The following is a 16801-nucleotide window of genomic DNA, read 5'->3' as shown; positions in this document are numbered from 1 at the left end:
AAACCCATGTCTCCTGTCCGCTTGAGAGTGTGCGTCCAAGTTAAACAGAGTTTCACCCTTGTTGCTCCATCACCAGGGGTCCGAACCTGCACTGGTTTCCATTCCCTGCTTTGCATTCTCCTGCTTCCAGGTGTCCTGAGGCCTCATCTTGTCTTTGGGAGTAACAGACCTCTCTTCGGCCAGTGTCCTATGCTAAGGGCTGGGTGAGTGGATGTTTCCATTGCTCTGTACATGGGAGCAAGTGAGTGCAGGTTGTACTTCTTCTCTGCCAACTGGGCATCGATGAATCAACACTATCCAGATACATTTCACAGAAATGTGATATTTGCTTAGCTCTTTGTTTCTATACAGCCGTGGTGTGAGGGATTGTCCGAAGACAACTATTTTTGACATTGTGTTGATATCCCATTTGCAGTCTTTAAGAAGTTTAACAGAACTCATTTACATGTTTTGGGAGTTATACGAAAATGGAGTTATTTTTTGAAACACACTAAATCGACCTAGAAGCCAGACTTGTCAATTTTGGTAACATTGTGTCAGCTCTACGGAAAAGCTAGACAGATAGAATGCAAACTAGCAGTCCAAACTGTTCAAGGGGTCATGTCAGCTCTTTAAGGTTGAAGCCTCCGAAACCAACAGGAACCATGAAATAACTTTTGGAAACATGGAATAACCCCCAACCTTGGATACACTTGTGCATGTGGTGCCCTGTATCCCAATGACACCTACTGGCCAATGTTGGCATTTCAAGGGGTAACATCCCTCTCTAGGAAAATACAAGAGGAAACAAACCAAATATATACATTTAGGTTTGAATCCAAAAGCACCTAGAGGCATTCTAGCTAGGAGAATCCTGCTGCAGTTATGCTAGTCTATTGAGAACCAGGTGTTTTTCTATCAGTGTTGAGAACGCTTAATCATCCGATCCTGTAGTTTAAAGCCATTTAACGCAACCAAGTCTGCACCCCCATGATATAGTGCCCCCGGGGGCTTGACTCAAGTGAAAGACGATCCACATAAGCTGTGTCTTAAATGTCATTGGCGACTTTTACAGTTCAGTTCACTTTCTGACTTGTACTATTTACCTTCACTGTCTTGAAAAACTGAAGCCTAATACAGATTCATGTTCAGTCAAAGATTCCCCTCACTTACCACACTCCCTTCACCCCAGGGAAGACATAAACACAACATTTGCTGAATCTAGCGGAAGGACATCGTTTCTAGGTGTGAGCTAAGTATTCAATTTTATCTATTTCAGCCGAGACTATTTGACGTTTAAGGTGTTCACTGTTGTTCACAGAGAGTGAAGCTGGAGGAACTCTGATTCTAGGAGGGGCTTGCTCTTCTCGTAATGGCTTCATTGCAGCTCAGGTACTGATCCTTCAAAATGGATGCCTGAGTGGAGGGGAGGCAAGGGCAAGTGCTCACTAGCTAGGCCCAAACCTGGGAAAAGGCTTACCTGGGCTTGTTGAATTTTGGTCTGAATGGCTTGGGAATGCCCCTTGGGACGTGTGGATTCTCACGACCTCTTCCAAGAACAGGAGCGTTTTGATCATCTCTGCCATTTCTTCTCCTTCAGACGTCAGGGACCTTGGACCCGTTATTGGAGAAGAGAATTGAGGAACTTCCTCAAGTCCACGTTGGCACTCCGTATGTTTCTGCCTGTATCAGTGAGTTTCAATATGTCTCATGAATGTCTTTTGAGCCTGGTATCCTCTACAGCTGTCTCCACGCCAGTATTCTCCATTGTAGCAGAACATCTCTCATCCATGTGTTCGCATCTCTCCTCAATCCGTGCAGCCAGCTTACCGGCCAGCTTCTCTTCGTGTCTCCCCTAAAGTCGACTTCACCAGGACTGGGCAAGTCTGAAAGTACCTCGGAGCCTGACCAGTAAGCTGATGACAGGCAGATCTTCCACTGTCTGCCCTTTCAGGTTCTGGAAACTGACCTGTGACCTCAGGTCTTTGGGCAGCAGCAGTATCTCGAACTTACACAGCTTTCCGGACCAAAGACCTAAGCCAAGCTCCACAGAGGGCGGCAGCCCCTCCATCACACTGATCCACCCACAGAACTCTGCCCGGTTACCTAGGATCCAACAGCCACAACAAGCCTCGCGGTAAACACCAACATTCCACCTGGAATCCAACCGCTAACTGCCATCCCCAATGGCTGCTGCATCTTGTCAGTGTTGGGGGAGGGGCTGCATCCGACGAGAGGTTCCTAAGGTAAATGTGATTCTACCCACTAGCGTCCCATGGGCCTTTCTTCTTCCCTCTTTCCTTTTGTTCAGAGCTCTATGCACCGTACCAATGGAGGGAAGTGTGTCCCTTTTCAGTTGATGGTTTCACACGTCTTTAAACTTTCTAACAGTTCACAGTACACAGGGACCCACTAAAGGAGACTTATGTTCCTATAATATCCATACACCCGGAATACATATGCGTCGCCTGATTTCTGCTGAAACACCCACACTCTCAGGACATGGATCCATTGGATTCATGGGGGCTGAAATTCCAAGAAATGAAACCAACCCCAATGTGCACTTTGCTGTCGGTCTCTTTTGCACTTAGTACACTTTGGCAGAGCTACTTGCCTTTGTTATAGGCTTCTTACATTTCTTCTCTACGTAGCCTAGAATATGGCATTCCTTCATCCTGTTGGAAGACATACAAGTCTACATCACGGACTAGGAATCCATTTGATTCCAAATCGGCATTAGTGTTAGGTCACGATATGCTCTTATGAATCAAAGTTTACGAATATGAATGCACGCTTCTGATTTCCGAATACAAGTGTGCTGAGTACATGCAAGCCACGATACTGGGTCGATGCGTTCTGAATGACCCTTGACCTCACCTTGAGTATTTTCTTTTGAATAATCATGGTTCCCTTTGTATATGTCAGCCAACCATACCATTTTGGTGCTTGTTTGTTGGTTTGATTCTTTGTTGGTCTTCTTCTCGCTTGTTTTGCAAACACGTCAGGCCATGCATCTCTCCTTTCGCTTCAGACAGAGTCAAATAAGCTGATTCACTTAAGAGAGTGCTTCCAATCACCTATGATTTCCTGCTTCCCTCTCCCATCTTTAGGGTTTTGATGTCCTCCTTAAGTTCTTCTTCTTTCTTCTCTGCCACACATGCTCTTCTTGCATTTCCAATAATGGTTTCTTCTTTCCATTCCATCTTGCTCCTTTTCTATTCAGGGGAGTTTTCTCAACCTTTCTTTTAGAAAATCTTTTGAACTGCTGAATTCTTTTAAGATTTGCCGGTCTGTAGAATTCTCTAGCTCTGCTGTTATTTGAAATGGTGTTCATGTGGCATAGGCTACCCTAGGTGGCAGCATTTGGCCATTCAGGATATGGTCTGTGTCCTGGCACTCCTCCCTGTCCTGCAATATTGCTGCCGAGATATCAGCTGAAACCCTCTGGAGGTTTCCTTGTGACTATGTTGTTTCCTCCAGGTGCATTTTAAATCACTCGGATATTCGTGAACTTTGTTGATTTGAATCATACAGCTGCTGGTAGGTCTATTGGGATTCCACCTCCTTCGGATGCTGTGTAATTCCTGAATTCGCATAGATGATTCTTTCTTGGCTTTCAGCAAGTTTCAGTCTGATTTTTCTACAGATAAATTTTCAGACACTTTTTGTTTCTTTATCTCTTGCTTTTCCATCTGGGACTCATGATTTCTATTCTTTCATGCCCTGTCTTAACCCAGGGTTCAACTGCAATGTTTTCATTTGTTTGCACTTGCTTTCCTATGTCTGCTTCTGACCGAGGTTTTTCTCTTCCCCTGTCTTCACAGTCATTCACGCGTCCCTCTGCATTATCTAGTCTGCTAAGGACTGAATTTTAGCCCTGATATTATCACAACCATTGAGTTTCCTGATATTTTTGGCTCGTGTTGAGACTTTCTCTTCCCCTTTTCTGGTATTCTGCCTTTTGTGATTCTGAGACACTGGTGTTCTTCAGTGTTTTCCTGACCTTCATTTTCAACACTTGTTCTGGATAGCGTTTTGCAGACTAGTTGTTTGAAAGCTTATCTTTTGCGCCTTCAATATCTTTGGAACTGAAAATGGTACTTCCTGTTTCTTTTACTGTTCTTCTTCATCTCTACTGGTCAGGTAATATCAGGTATCTAATGTAGACTTCTAGGGCTTTGTTAATTGAAAAATTTAGACTCTTGTCTCTACGCAATTCCATGGGATTTCTGTGAGGACAATTTCTCCTAGGCATTGATGCCATAACCTGTACCTGTGTGTGTTGTTTGGTATATCTCCAATTGCTGGTGTTGCATTAGTTGTGATGAACAACCCATTCTACTTCGATTAGCATAACTTCATTTTGATTATACTTATCTCACACTTCTGAAAGTGCACAGGACACTTCCTCTTGTGGAAATGAAGCTTCTAAAAGTTCTCAGCTCTGCATTCTTCTCTATGTCATTTTGGAGTGTTTCCAAAACAGCAAACTGAGAGTGCTCTTCTGCTTTTTATTGCCACGGGAATGTCCCAATGAAATGAGTTCTTTCCAGAGCTTCTCTGTCTACAGAAACACCAGTGGAAGCATATCTATGGATGTCACATATCAGGGCCTGCTGGAATGATCCCGCAGACCTTCCTTGTTGTCCTAGGTGCCGTACCGTGCCGGTGCCATCCAAAATGTAGCATCCGCTTTTGGGAGATAGTGCTGAAGGGAATGCTTCCTCTTCTCACGCTGTGGACTTGGACCACTCTCCCTTGTCCTCTCATCCTTTGGCACGGGTGCACGAAGGCAACCACAGAGTTGTTGCGCATCCTGTGACTCAAACCAAACCATAATCCCAGCCCAGGTTATGAATGTAGCATATCCTAAGGCTTTTCATTCTGATTTCAAATTCAAGGCCCCCTGGATCCCTCAGACCAGATGCACGATATCTCTGATTCAGCCCCACACGTGCTCTATTGGCAAAATTCCCAATTGGTCCCTGGTCCTGCAGATGTACTGGGTGTGGCCATGGGACATATCGGTAATCGTAACCGCGCGACAAGTGTGGTTGATTTATTATTGGTACACAGTTCGGTTTGCTCTCTTGATTCGACCCACCACATCCCACAACGCACTCCAGATCCCTGAGACTCAGCGTGTGCCATCATCCGTAGCTCTATGCCTCACTGACCATTGCCTCTGCTACCTCAAATTTGGCAGCTTGGATCTTGGTCTCAGAATTAACTGTGGGGATATTTTGCGCTGGATTCTTTGAGTTCTCTCAGCCAAGCATCTGCTGTGCACTCTTGTAAATCTCAGCACATCACCTTCAAACCCATGTCTCCTGTCCGCTTGAGAGTGTGCGTCCAAGTTAAACAGAGTTTCACCCTTGTTGCTCCATCACCAGGGGTCCGAACCTGCACTGGTTTCCATTCCCTGCTTTGCATTCTCCTGCTTCCAGGTGTCCTGAGGCCTCATCCTGTCTTTGGGAGTAACAGACCTCTCTTGGCCAGTGTCCTATGCTAAGGGCTGGGTGAGTGGATGTTTCCATTGCTCTGTACATGGGAGCAAGTGAGTGCAGGTTGTACTTCTTCTCTGCCAACTGGGCATCGATGAATCAACACTATCCAGATACATTTCACAGAAATGTGATATTTGCTTAGCTCTTTGTTTCTATACAGCCGTGGTGTGAGGGATTGTCCGAAGACAACTATTTTTGACATTGTGTTGATATCCCATTTGCAGTCTTTAAGAAGTTTAACAGAACTCATTTACATGTTTTGGGAGTTATACGAAAATGGAGTTATTTTTTGAAACACACTAAATCGACCTAGAAGCCAGACTTGTCAATTTTGGTAACATTGTGTCAGCTCTACGGAAAAGCTAGACAGATAGAATGCAAACTAGCAGTCCAAACTGTTCAAGGGGTCATGTCAGCTCTTTAAGGTTGAAGCCTCCGAAACCAACAGGAACCATGAAATAACTTTTGGAAACATGGAATAACCCCCAACCTTGGATACACTTGTGCATGTGGTGCCCTGTATCCCAATGACACCTACTGGCCAATGTTGGCATTTCAAGGGGTAACATCCCTCTCTAGGAAAATACAAGAGGAAACAAACCAAATATATACATTTAGGTTTGAATCCAAAAGCACCTAGAGGCATTCTAGCTAGGAGAATCCTGCTGCAGTTATGCTAGTCTATTGAGAACCAGGTGTTTTTCTATCAGTGTTGAGAACGCTTAATCATCCGATCCTGTAGTTTAAAGCCATTTAACGCAACCAAGTCTGCACCCCCATGATATAGTGCCCCCGGGGGCTTGACTCAAGTGAAAGACCATCCACATAAGCTGTGTCTTTAATGTCATTGGCGACTTTTACAGTTCAGTTCACTTTCTGACTTGTACTATTTACCTTCACTGTCTTGAAAAACTGAAGCCTAATACAGATTCATGTTCAGTCAAAGATTCCCCTCACTTACCACACTCCCTTCACCCCAGGGAAGACATAAACACAACATTTGCTGAATCTAGCGGAAGGACATCGTTTCTAGGTGTGAGCTAAGTATTCAATTTTATCTATTTCAGCCGAGACTATTTGACCTTTAAGGTGTTCACTGTTGTTCACAGAGAGTGAAGCTGGAGGAACTCTGATTCTAGGAGGGGCTTGCTCTTCTCGTAATGGCTTCATTGCAGCTCAGGTACTGATCCTTCAAAATGGATGCCTGAGTGGAGGGGAGGCAAGGGCAAGTGCTCACTAGCTAGGCCCAAACCTGGGAAAAGGCTTACCTGGGCTTGTTGAATTTTGGTCTGAATGGCTTGGGAATGCCCCTTGGGACGTGTGGATTCTCACGACCTCTTCCAAGAACAGGAGCGTTTTGATCATCTCTGCCATTTCTTCTCCTTCAGACGTCAGGGACCTTGGACCCGTTATTGGAGAAGAGAATTGAGGAACTTCCTCAAGTCCACGTTGGCACTCCGTATGTTTCTGCCTGTATCAGTGAGTTTCAATATGTCTCATGAATGTCTTTTGAGCCTGGTATCCTCTACAGCTGTCTCCACGCCAGTATTCTCCATTGTAGCAGAACATCTCTCATCCATGTGTTCGCATCTCTCCTCAATCCGTGCAGCCAGCTTATCGGCCAGCTTCTCTTCGTGTCTCCCCTAAAGTCGACTTCACCAGGACTGGGCAAGTCTGAAAGTACCTCGGAGCCTGACCAGTAAGCTGATGACAGGCAGATCTTCCACTGTCTGCCCTTTCAGGTTCTGGAAACTGACCTGTGACCTCAGGTCTTTGGGCAGCAGCAGTATCTCGAACTTACACAGCTTTCCGGACCAAAGACCTAAGCCAAGCTCCACAGAGGGCGGCAGCCCCTCCATCACACTGATCCACCCACAGAACTCTGCCCGGTTACCTAGGATCCAACAGCCACAACAAGCCTCGCGGTAAACACCAACATTCCACCTGGAATCCAACCGCTAACTGCCATCCCCAATGGCTGCTGCATCTTGTCAGTGTTGGGGGAGGGGCTGCATCCGACGAGAGGTTCCTAAGGTAAATGTGATTCTACCCACTAGCGTCCCATGGGCCTTTCTTCTTCCCTCTTTCCTTTTGTTCAGAGCTCTATGCACCGTACCAATGGAGGGAAGTGTGTCCCTTTTCAGTTGATGGTTTCACACGTCTTTAAACTTTCTAACAGTTCACAGTACACAGGGACCCACTAAAGGAGACTTATGTTCCTATAATATCCGTACACCCGGAATACATATGCGTCGCCTGATTTCTGCTGAAACACCCACACTCTCAGGACATGGATCCATTGGATTCATGGGGGCTGAAATTCCAAGAAATGAAACCAACCCCAATGTGCACTTTGCTGTCGGTCTCTTTTGCACTTAGTACACTTTGGCAGAGCTACTTGCCTTTGTTATAGGCTTCTTACATTTCTTCTCTACGTAGCCTAGAATATGGCATTCCTTCATCCTGTTGGAAGACATACAAGTCTACATCACGGACTAGGAATCCATTTGATTCCAAATCGGCATTAGTGTTAGGTCACGATATGCTCTTATGAATCAAAATGTACGAATATGAATGCACGCTTCTGATTTCCGAATACAAGTGTGCTGAGTACATGCAAGCCACGATACTGGGTCGATGCGTTCTGAATGACCCTTGACCTCACCTTGAGTATTTTCTTTTGAATAATCATGGTTCCCTTTGTATATGTCAGCCAACCATACCATTTTGGTGCTTGTTTGTTGGTTTGATTCTTTGTTGGTCTTCTTCTCGCTTGTTTTGCAAACACGTCAGGCCATGCATCTCTCCTTTCGCTTCAAACAGAGTCAAATAAGCTGATTCACTTAAGAGAGTGCTTCCAATCACCTATGATTTCCTGCTTCCCTCTCCCATCTTTAGGGTTTTGATGTCCTCCTTAAGTTCTTCTTCTTTCTTCTCTGCCACACATGCTCTTCTTGCATTTCCAATAATGGTTTCTTCTTTCCATTCCATCTTGCTGCTTTTCTATTCAGGGGAGTTTTCTCAACCTTTCTTTTAGAAAAACTTTTGAACTGCTGAATTCTTTTAAGATTTGCCGGTCTGTAGAATTCTCTAGCTCTGCCGTTATTTGAAATGGTGTTCATGTGGCATAGGCTACCCTAGGTGGCAGCATTTGGCCATTCAGGATATGGTCTGTGTCCTGGCACTCCTCCCTGTCCTGCAATATTGCTGCCGAGATATCAGCTGAAACCCCTCTGGAGGTTTCCTTGTGACTATGTTGTTTCCTCCAGGTGCATTTTAAATCACTCGGATATTCGTGAACTTTGTTGATTTGAATCATACAGCTGCTGGTAGGTCTATTGGGATTCCACCTCCTTCGGATGCTGTGTAATTCCTGAATTCGCATAGATGATTCTTTCTTGGCTTTCAGCAAGTTTCAGTCTGATTTTTCTACAGATAAATTTTCAGACACTTTTTGTTTCTTTATCTCTTGCTTTTCCATCTGGGACTCATGATTTCTATTCTTTCATGCCCTGTCTTAACCCAGGGTTCAACTGCAATGTTTTCATTTGTTTACACTTGCTTTCCTATGTCTGCTTCTGACCGAGGTTTTTCTCTTCCCCTGTCTTCACAGTCATTCACGCGTCCCTCTGCATTATCTAGTCTGCTAAGGACTGAATTTTAGCCCTGATATTATCACAACCATTGAGTTTCCTGATATTTTTGGCTCGTGTTGAGACTTTCTCTTCCCCTTTTCTGGTATTCTGCCTTTTGTGATTCTGAGACACTGGTGTTCTTCAGTGTTTTCCTGACCTTCATTTTCAACACTTGTTCTGGATAGCGTTTTGCAGACTAGTTGTTTGAAAGCTTATCTTTGCGCCTTCAATATCTTTGGAACTGAAAATGGTACTTCCTGTTTCTTTTACTGTTCTTCTTCATCTCTACTGGTCAGGTAATATCAGGTATCTAATGTAGACTTCTAGGGCTTTGTTAATTGAAAAATTTAGACTCTTGTCTCTACGCAATTCCATGGGATTTCTGTGAGGACAATTTCTCCTAGGCATTGATGCCATAACCTGTACCTGTGTGTGTTGTTTGGTATATCTCCAATTGCTGGCGTTGCATTAGTTGTGATGAACAACCCATACTACTTCGATTAGCATAACTTCATTTTGATTATACTTATCTCACACTTCTGAAAGTGCACAGGACACTTCCTCTTGTGGAAATGAAGCTTCTAAAAGTTCTCAGCTCTGCATTCTTCTCTATGTCATTTTGGAGTGTTTCCAAAACAGCAAACTGAGAGTGCTCTTCTGCTTTTTATTGCCACGGGAATGTCCCAATGAAATCAGTTCTTTCCAGAGCTTCTCTGTCTACAGAAACACCAGTGGAAGCATATCTATGGATGTCACATATCAGGGCCTGCTGGAATGATCCCGCAGACCTTCCTTGTTGTCCTAGGTGCCGTACCGTGCCGGTGCCATCCAAAATGTAGCATCCGCTTTTGGGAGATAGTGCTGAAGGGAATGCTTCCTCTTCTCGCGCTGTGGACTTGGACCACTCTTCCTTGTCCTCTCATCCTTGTGGCACGGGTGCACGAAGGCAACCAGAGAGTTGTTGCACATCCTGTGACTCAAACCAAACCATAATCCCAGCCCAGGTTATGAATGTAGCATATCCTAAGGCTTTTCATTCTGATTTCAAATTCAAGGCCCCCTGGATCCCTCAGACCAGATGCACGATATCTCTGATTCAGCCCCACACGTGCTCTATTGGCAAAATTCCCAATTGGTCCCTGGTCCTGCAGATGTACTGGGTGTGGCCATGGGACATATCGGTAATCGCAACCGCGCGACCAGTGTGGTTGATTTATTATTGGTACACAGTTCGGTTTGCTCTCTTGATTCGACCCACCACATCCCACAACGCACTCCAGATCCCTGAGACTCAGCGTGTGCCATCATCCGTAGCTCTATGCCTCACTGACCATTGCCTCTGCTACCTCAAATTTGGCAGCTTGGATCTTGGTCTCAGAATTAACTGTGGGGATATTTTGCGCTGGTTTCTTTGAGTTCTCTCAGCCAAGCATCTGCTGTGCACTCTTGTAAATCTCAGCACATCACCTTCAAACCCATGTCTCCTGTCCGCTTGAGAGTGTGCGTCCAAGTTAAACAGAGTTTCACCCTTGTTGCTCCATCACCAGGGGTCCGAACCTGCACTGGTTTCCATTCCCTGCTTTGCCTTCTCCTGCTTCCAGGTGTCCTGAGGCCTCATCCTGTCTTTGGGAGTAACAGACCTCTCTTCGGCCAGTGTCCTATGCTAAGGGCTGGGTGAGTGGATGTTTCCATTGCTCTGTACATGGGAGCGAGTGAGTGCAGGTTGCACTTCTTCTCTGTCAACTGGGCATTGATGAATCAACACTATCCAGATATATTTCACAGAAATGTGATATTTGCTTAGCTCTTTGTTTCTATACAGCCGTGGTGGGAGGGATTGTCCGAAGACAACTATTTTGACATTGTGTTGATATCCCATTTGCAGTCTTTAAGAAGTTTAACAGAACTCATTTACATGTTTTGGGAGTTATACGAAAATGGAGTTATTTTTTGAAACACACTAAATCGACCTAGAAGCCAGACTTGTCAATTTTGGTAACATTGTGTCAGCTCTACGGAAAAGCTAGACAGATAGAATGCAAACTAGCAGTCCAAACTGTTCAAGGGGTCATGTCAGCTCTTTAAGGTTGAAGCCTCCTAAACCAACAGGAACCATGAAATAACTTTTGGAAACATGGAATAACCCCCAACCTTGGATACACTTGTGCATGTGGTGCCCTGTATCCCAATGACACCTACTGGCCAATGTTGGCATTTCAAGGGGTAACATCCCTCTCTAGGAAAATACAAGAGGAAACAAACCAAATATATACATTTAGGTTTGAATCCAAAAGCACCTAGAGGCATTCTAGCTAGGAGAATCCTGCTGCAGTTATGCTAGTCTATTGAGAACCAGGTGTTTTTCTATCAGTGTTGAGAACGCTTAATCTTCCGATCCTGTAGTTTAAAGCCATTTAACGCAACCAAGTCTGCACCCCCAAGATATAGTGCCCCCGGGGGTTGACTCAAGTGAAAGTCGATCCAAATAAGCTGTGTCTTTAATGTCATTGGCGACTTTTACAGTTCAGTTCACTTTCTGACTTGTACTATTTACCTTCACTGTCTTGAAAAACTGAAGCCTAATACAGATTCATGTTCAGTCAAAGATTCCCCTCACTTACCACACTCCCTTCACCCCAGGGAAGACATAAAAACAACATTTGCTGAATCTAGCGGAAGGACATCGTTTCTAGGTGTGAGCTAAGTATTCAATTTTATCTATTTCAGCCGAGACTATTTGACGTTTAAGGTTTTCACTGTTGTTCACAGAGAGTGAAGCTGGAGGAACTCTGATTCTAGGAGGGGCTTGCTCTTCTCGTAATGGCTTCATTGCAGCTCAGGTACTGATCCTTCAAAATGGATGCCTGAGTGGAGGGGAGGCAAGGGCAAGTGCTCACTAGCTAGGCCCAAACCTGGGAAAAGGCTTACCTGGGCTTGTTGAATTTTGGTCTGAATGGCTTGGGAATGCCCCTTGGGACGTGTGGATTCTCACGACCTCTTCCAAGAACAGGAGCGTTTTGATCATCTCTGCCATTTCTTCTCCTTCAGACGTCAGGGACCTTGGACCCGTTATTGGAGAAGAGAATTGAGGAACTTCCTCAAGTCCACGTTGGCACTCCGTATGTTTCTGCCTGTATCAGTGAGTTTCAATATGTCTCATGAATGTCTTTTAAGCCTGGTATCCTCTACAGCTGTCTCCACGCCAGTATTCTCCATTGTAGCAGAACATCTCTCATCCATGTGTTCGCATCTCTCCTCAATCCGTGCAGCCAGCTTATCGGCCAGCTTCTCTTCGTGTCTCCCCTAAAGTCGACTTCACCAGGACTGGGCAAGTCTGAAAGTACCTCGGAGCCTGACCAGTAAGCTGATGACAGGCAGATCTTCCACTGTCTGCCCTTTCAGTTTCTGGAATCTGACCTGTGACCTCAGGTCTTTGGGCAGCAGCAGTATCTCGAACTTACACAGCTTCCCGGACCAAAGACCTAAGCCAAGCTCCACAGAGGGCGGCAGCCCCTCCATCACACTGATCCACCCACAGAACTCTGCCCGGTTACCTAGGATCCAACAGCCACAACAAGCCTCGCTGTACACACCAACATTCCACCTGGAATCCAACCGCTAACTGCCATCCCCAATGGCTGCTGCATCTTGTCAGTGTTGGGGGAGGGGCTGCATCCGACGAGAGGTTCCTAAGGTAAATGTGATTCTACCCACTAGCGTCCCATGGGCCTTTCTTCTTCCCTCTTTCCTTTTGTTCAGAGCTCTATGCACCGTACCAATGGAGGGAAGTGTGTCCCTTTTCAGTTGATGGTTTCACACGTCTTTAAACTTTCTAACAGTTCACAGTACACAGGGACCCACTAAAGGAGACTTATGTTCCTATAATATCCGTACACCCGGAATACATATGCGTCGCCTGATTTCTGCTGAAACACCCACACTCTCAGGACATGGATCCATTGGATTCATGGGGGCTGAAATTCCAAGAAATGAAACCAACCCCAATGTGCACATTGCTGTCGGTCTCTTTTGCACTTAGTACACTTTGGCAGAGCTACTTGCCTTTGTTATAGGCTTCTTACATTTCTTCTCTACGTAGCCTAGAATATGGCATTCCTTCATCCTGTTGGAAGACATACAAGTCTACATCACGGACTAGGAATCCATTTGATTCCAAATCGGCATTAGTGTTAGGTCACGATATGCTCTTATGAATCAAAATGTACGAATATGAATGCACGCTTCTGATTTCCGAATACAAGTGTGCTGAGTACATGCAAGCCACGATACTGGGTCGATGCGTTCTGAATGACCCTTGACCTCACCTTGAGTATTTTCTTTTGAATAATCATGGTTCCCTTTGTATATGTCAGCCAACCATACCATTTTGGTGCTTGTTTGTTGGTTTGATTTTTGTTGGTCTTCTTCTCGCTTGTTTTGCAAACACGTCAGGCCATGCATCTCTCCTTTCGCTTCAGACAGAGTCAAATAAGCTGATTCACTTAAGAGAGTGCTTCCAATCACCTATGATTTCCTGCTTCCCTCTCCCATCTTTAGGGTTTTGATGTCCTCCTTAAGTTCTTCTTCTTTCTTCTCTGCCACACATGCTCTTCTTGCATTTCCAATAATGGTTTCTTCTTTCCATTCCATCTTGCTGCTTTTCTATTCAGGGGAGTTTTCTCAACCTTTCTTTTAGAAAAACTTTTGAACTGCTGAATTCTTTTAAGATTTGCCGGTCTGTAGAATTCTCTAGCTCTGCCGTTATTTGAAATGGTGTTCATGTGGCATAGGCTACCCTAGGTGGCAGCATTTGGCCATTCAGGATATGGTCTGTGTCCTGGCACTCCTCCCTGTCCTGCAATATTGCTGCCGAGATATCAGCTGAAACCCCTCTGGAGGTTTCCTTGTGACTATGTTGTTTCCTCCAGGTGCATTTTAAATCACTCGGATATTCGTGAACTTTGTTGATTTGAATCATACAGCTGCTGGTAGGTCTATTGGGATTCCACCTCCTTCGGATGCTGTGTAATTCCTGAATTCGCATAGATGATTCTTTCTTGGCTTTCAGCAAGTTTCAGTCTGATTTTTCTACAGATAAATTTTCAGACACTTTTTGTTTCTTTATCTCTTGCTTTTCCATCTGGGACTCATGATTTCTATTCTTTCATGCCCTGTCTTAACCCAGGGTTCAACTGCAATGTTTTCATTTGTTGGCACTTGCTTTCCTATGTCTGCTTCTGACCGAGGTTTTTCTCTTCCCCTGTCTTCACAGTCATTCACGCGTCCCTCTGCATTATCTAGTCTGCTAAGGACTGAATTTTAGCCCTGATATTATCACAACCATTGAGTTTCCTGATATTTTTGGCTCGTGTTGAGACTTTCTCTTCCCCTTTTCTGGTATTCTGCCTTTTGTGATTCTGAGACACTGGTGTTCTTCAGTGTTTTCCTGACCTTCATTTTCAACACTTGTTCTGGATAGCGTTTTGCAGACTAGTTGTTTGAAAGCTTATCTTTTGCGCCTTCAATATCTTTGGAACTGAAAATGGTACTTCCTGTTTCTTTTACTGTTCTTCTTCATCTCTACTGGTCAGGTAATATCAGGTATCTAATGTAGACTTCTAGGGCTTTGTTAATTGAAAAATTTAGACTCTTGTCTCTACGCAATTCCATGGGATTTCTGTGAGGACAATTTCTCCTAGGCATTGATGCCATAACCTGTACCTGTGTGTGTTGTTTGGTATATCTCCAATTGCTGGTGTTGCATTAGTTGTGATGAACAACCCATACTACTTCGATTAGCATAACTTCATTTTGATTATACTTATCTCACACTTCTGAAAGTGCACAGGACACTTCCTCTTGTGGAAATGAAGCTTCTAAAAGTTCTCAGCTCTGCATTCTTCTCTATGTCATTTTGGAGTGTTTCCAAAACAGCAAACTGAGAGTGCTCTTCTGCTTTTTATTGCCACGGGAATGTCCCAATGAAATGAGTTCTTTCCAGAGCTTCTCTGTCTACAGAAACACCAGTGGAAGCATATCTATGGATGTCACATATCAGGGCCTGCTGGAATGATCCCGCAGACCTTCCTTGTTGTCCTAGGTGCCGTACCGTGCCGGTGCCATCCAAAATGTAGCATCCGCTTTTGGGAGATAGTGCTGAAGGGAATGCTTCCTCTTCTCACGCTGTGGACTTGGACCACTCTCCCTTGTCCTCTCATCCTTGTGGCACGGGTGCACGAAGGCAACCACAGAGTTGTTGCGCATCCTGTGACTCAAACCAAACCATAATCCCAGCCCAGGTTATGAATGTAGCATATCCTAAGGCTTTTCATTCTGATTTCAAATTCAAGGCCCCCTGGATCCCTCAGACCAGATGCACGATATCTCTGATTCAGCCCCACACGTGCTCTATTGGCAAAATTCCCAATTGGTCCCTGGTCCTGCAGATGTACTGGGTGTGGCCATGGGACATATCGGTAATCGCAACCGCGCGACCAGTGTGGTTGATTTATTATTGGTACACAGTTCGGTTTGCTCTCTTGATTCGACCCACCACATCCCACAACGCACTCCAGATCCCTGAGACTCAGCGTGTGCCATCATCCGTAGCTCTATGCCTCACTGACCATTGCCTCTGCTACCTCAAATTTGGCAGCTTGGATCTTGGTCTCAGAATTAACTGTGGGGATATTTTGCGCTGGATTCTTTGAGTTCTCTCAGCCAAGCATCTGCTGTGCACTCTTGTAAATCTCAGCACATCACCTTCAAACCCATGTCTCCTGTCCGCTTGAGAGTGTGCGTCCAAGTTAAACAGAGTTTCACCCTTGTTGCTCCATCACCAGGGGTCCGAACCTGCACTGGTTTCCATTCCCTGCTTTGCATTCTCCTGCTTCCAGGTGTCCTGAGGCCTCATCCTGTCTTTGGGAGTAACAGACCTCTCTTGGCCAGTGTCCTATGCTAAGGGCTGGGTGAGTGGATGTTTCCATTGCTCTGTACATGGGAGCAAGTGAGTGCAGGTTGTACTTCTTCTCTGCCAACTGGGCATCGATGAATCAACACTATCCAGATACATTTCACAGAAATGTGATATTTGCTTAGCTCTTTGTTTCTATACAGCCGTGGTGTGAGGGATTGTCCTAAGACAACTATTTTTGACATTGTGTTGATATCCCATTTGCAGTCTTTAAGAAGTTTAACAGAACTCATTTACATGTTTTGGGAGTTATACGAAAATGGAGTTATTTTTTGAAACACACTAAATCGACCTAGAAGCCAGACTTGTCAATTTTGGTAACATTGTGTCAGCTCTACGGAAAAGCTAGACAGATAGAATGCAAACTAGCAGTCCAAACTGTTCAAGGGGTCATGTCAGCTCTTTAAGGTTGAAGCCTCCGAAACCAACAGGAACCATGAAATAACTTTTGGAAACATGGAATAACCCCCAACCTTGGATACACTTGTGCATGTGGTGCCCTGTATCCCAATGACACCTACTGGCCAATGTTGGCATTTCAAGGGGTAACATCCCTCTCTAGGAAAATACAAGAGGAAACAAACCAAATATATACATTTAGGTTTGAATCCAAAAGCACCTAGAGGCATTCTAGCTAGGAGAATCCTGCTGCAGTTATGCTAGTCTATTGAGAACCAGGTGTTTTTCTATCAGTGTTGAGAACGCTT

The 16801-nt window shown here is 44.9% G+C and overlaps 2 long non-coding RNA genes across 2 annotated transcripts; both read left to right on the top strand.

Annotated features, from left to right (window-relative positions):
• The first annotated feature begins 1140 nt into the window (after positions 1 to 1140).
• On the top strand, positions 1141 to 2016 carry LOC140692772 (uncharacterized). The gene is made up of 3 exons (XR_012068342.1): positions 1141 to 1371; positions 1580 to 1670; positions 1801 to 2016. It is a non-coding gene; the product is annotated as an uncharacterized lncRNA (long non-coding RNA).
• Positions 2017 to 7347: 5331 nt separating this feature from the next.
• On the top strand, positions 7348 to 12293 carry LOC140692779 (uncharacterized). Its single transcript, XR_012068351.1, has 3 exons — positions 7348 to 7520; positions 11891 to 11961; positions 12170 to 12293. It is a non-coding gene; the product is annotated as an uncharacterized lncRNA (long non-coding RNA).
• Positions 12294 to 16801: the final 4508 nt, after the last annotated feature.

Source organism: Vicugna pacos, unplaced genomic scaffold (assembly GCF_048564905.1).
Source record: "Vicugna pacos unplaced genomic scaffold, VicPac4 scaffold_17, whole genome shotgun sequence".
Lineage (NCBI taxonomy): Eukaryota > Metazoa > Chordata > Mammalia > Artiodactyla > Camelidae > Vicugna > Vicugna pacos.
The sequence above is the reverse complement of the archived record's forward strand: the minus strand, read 5'-3'. Positions and strand labels throughout refer to the sequence as shown.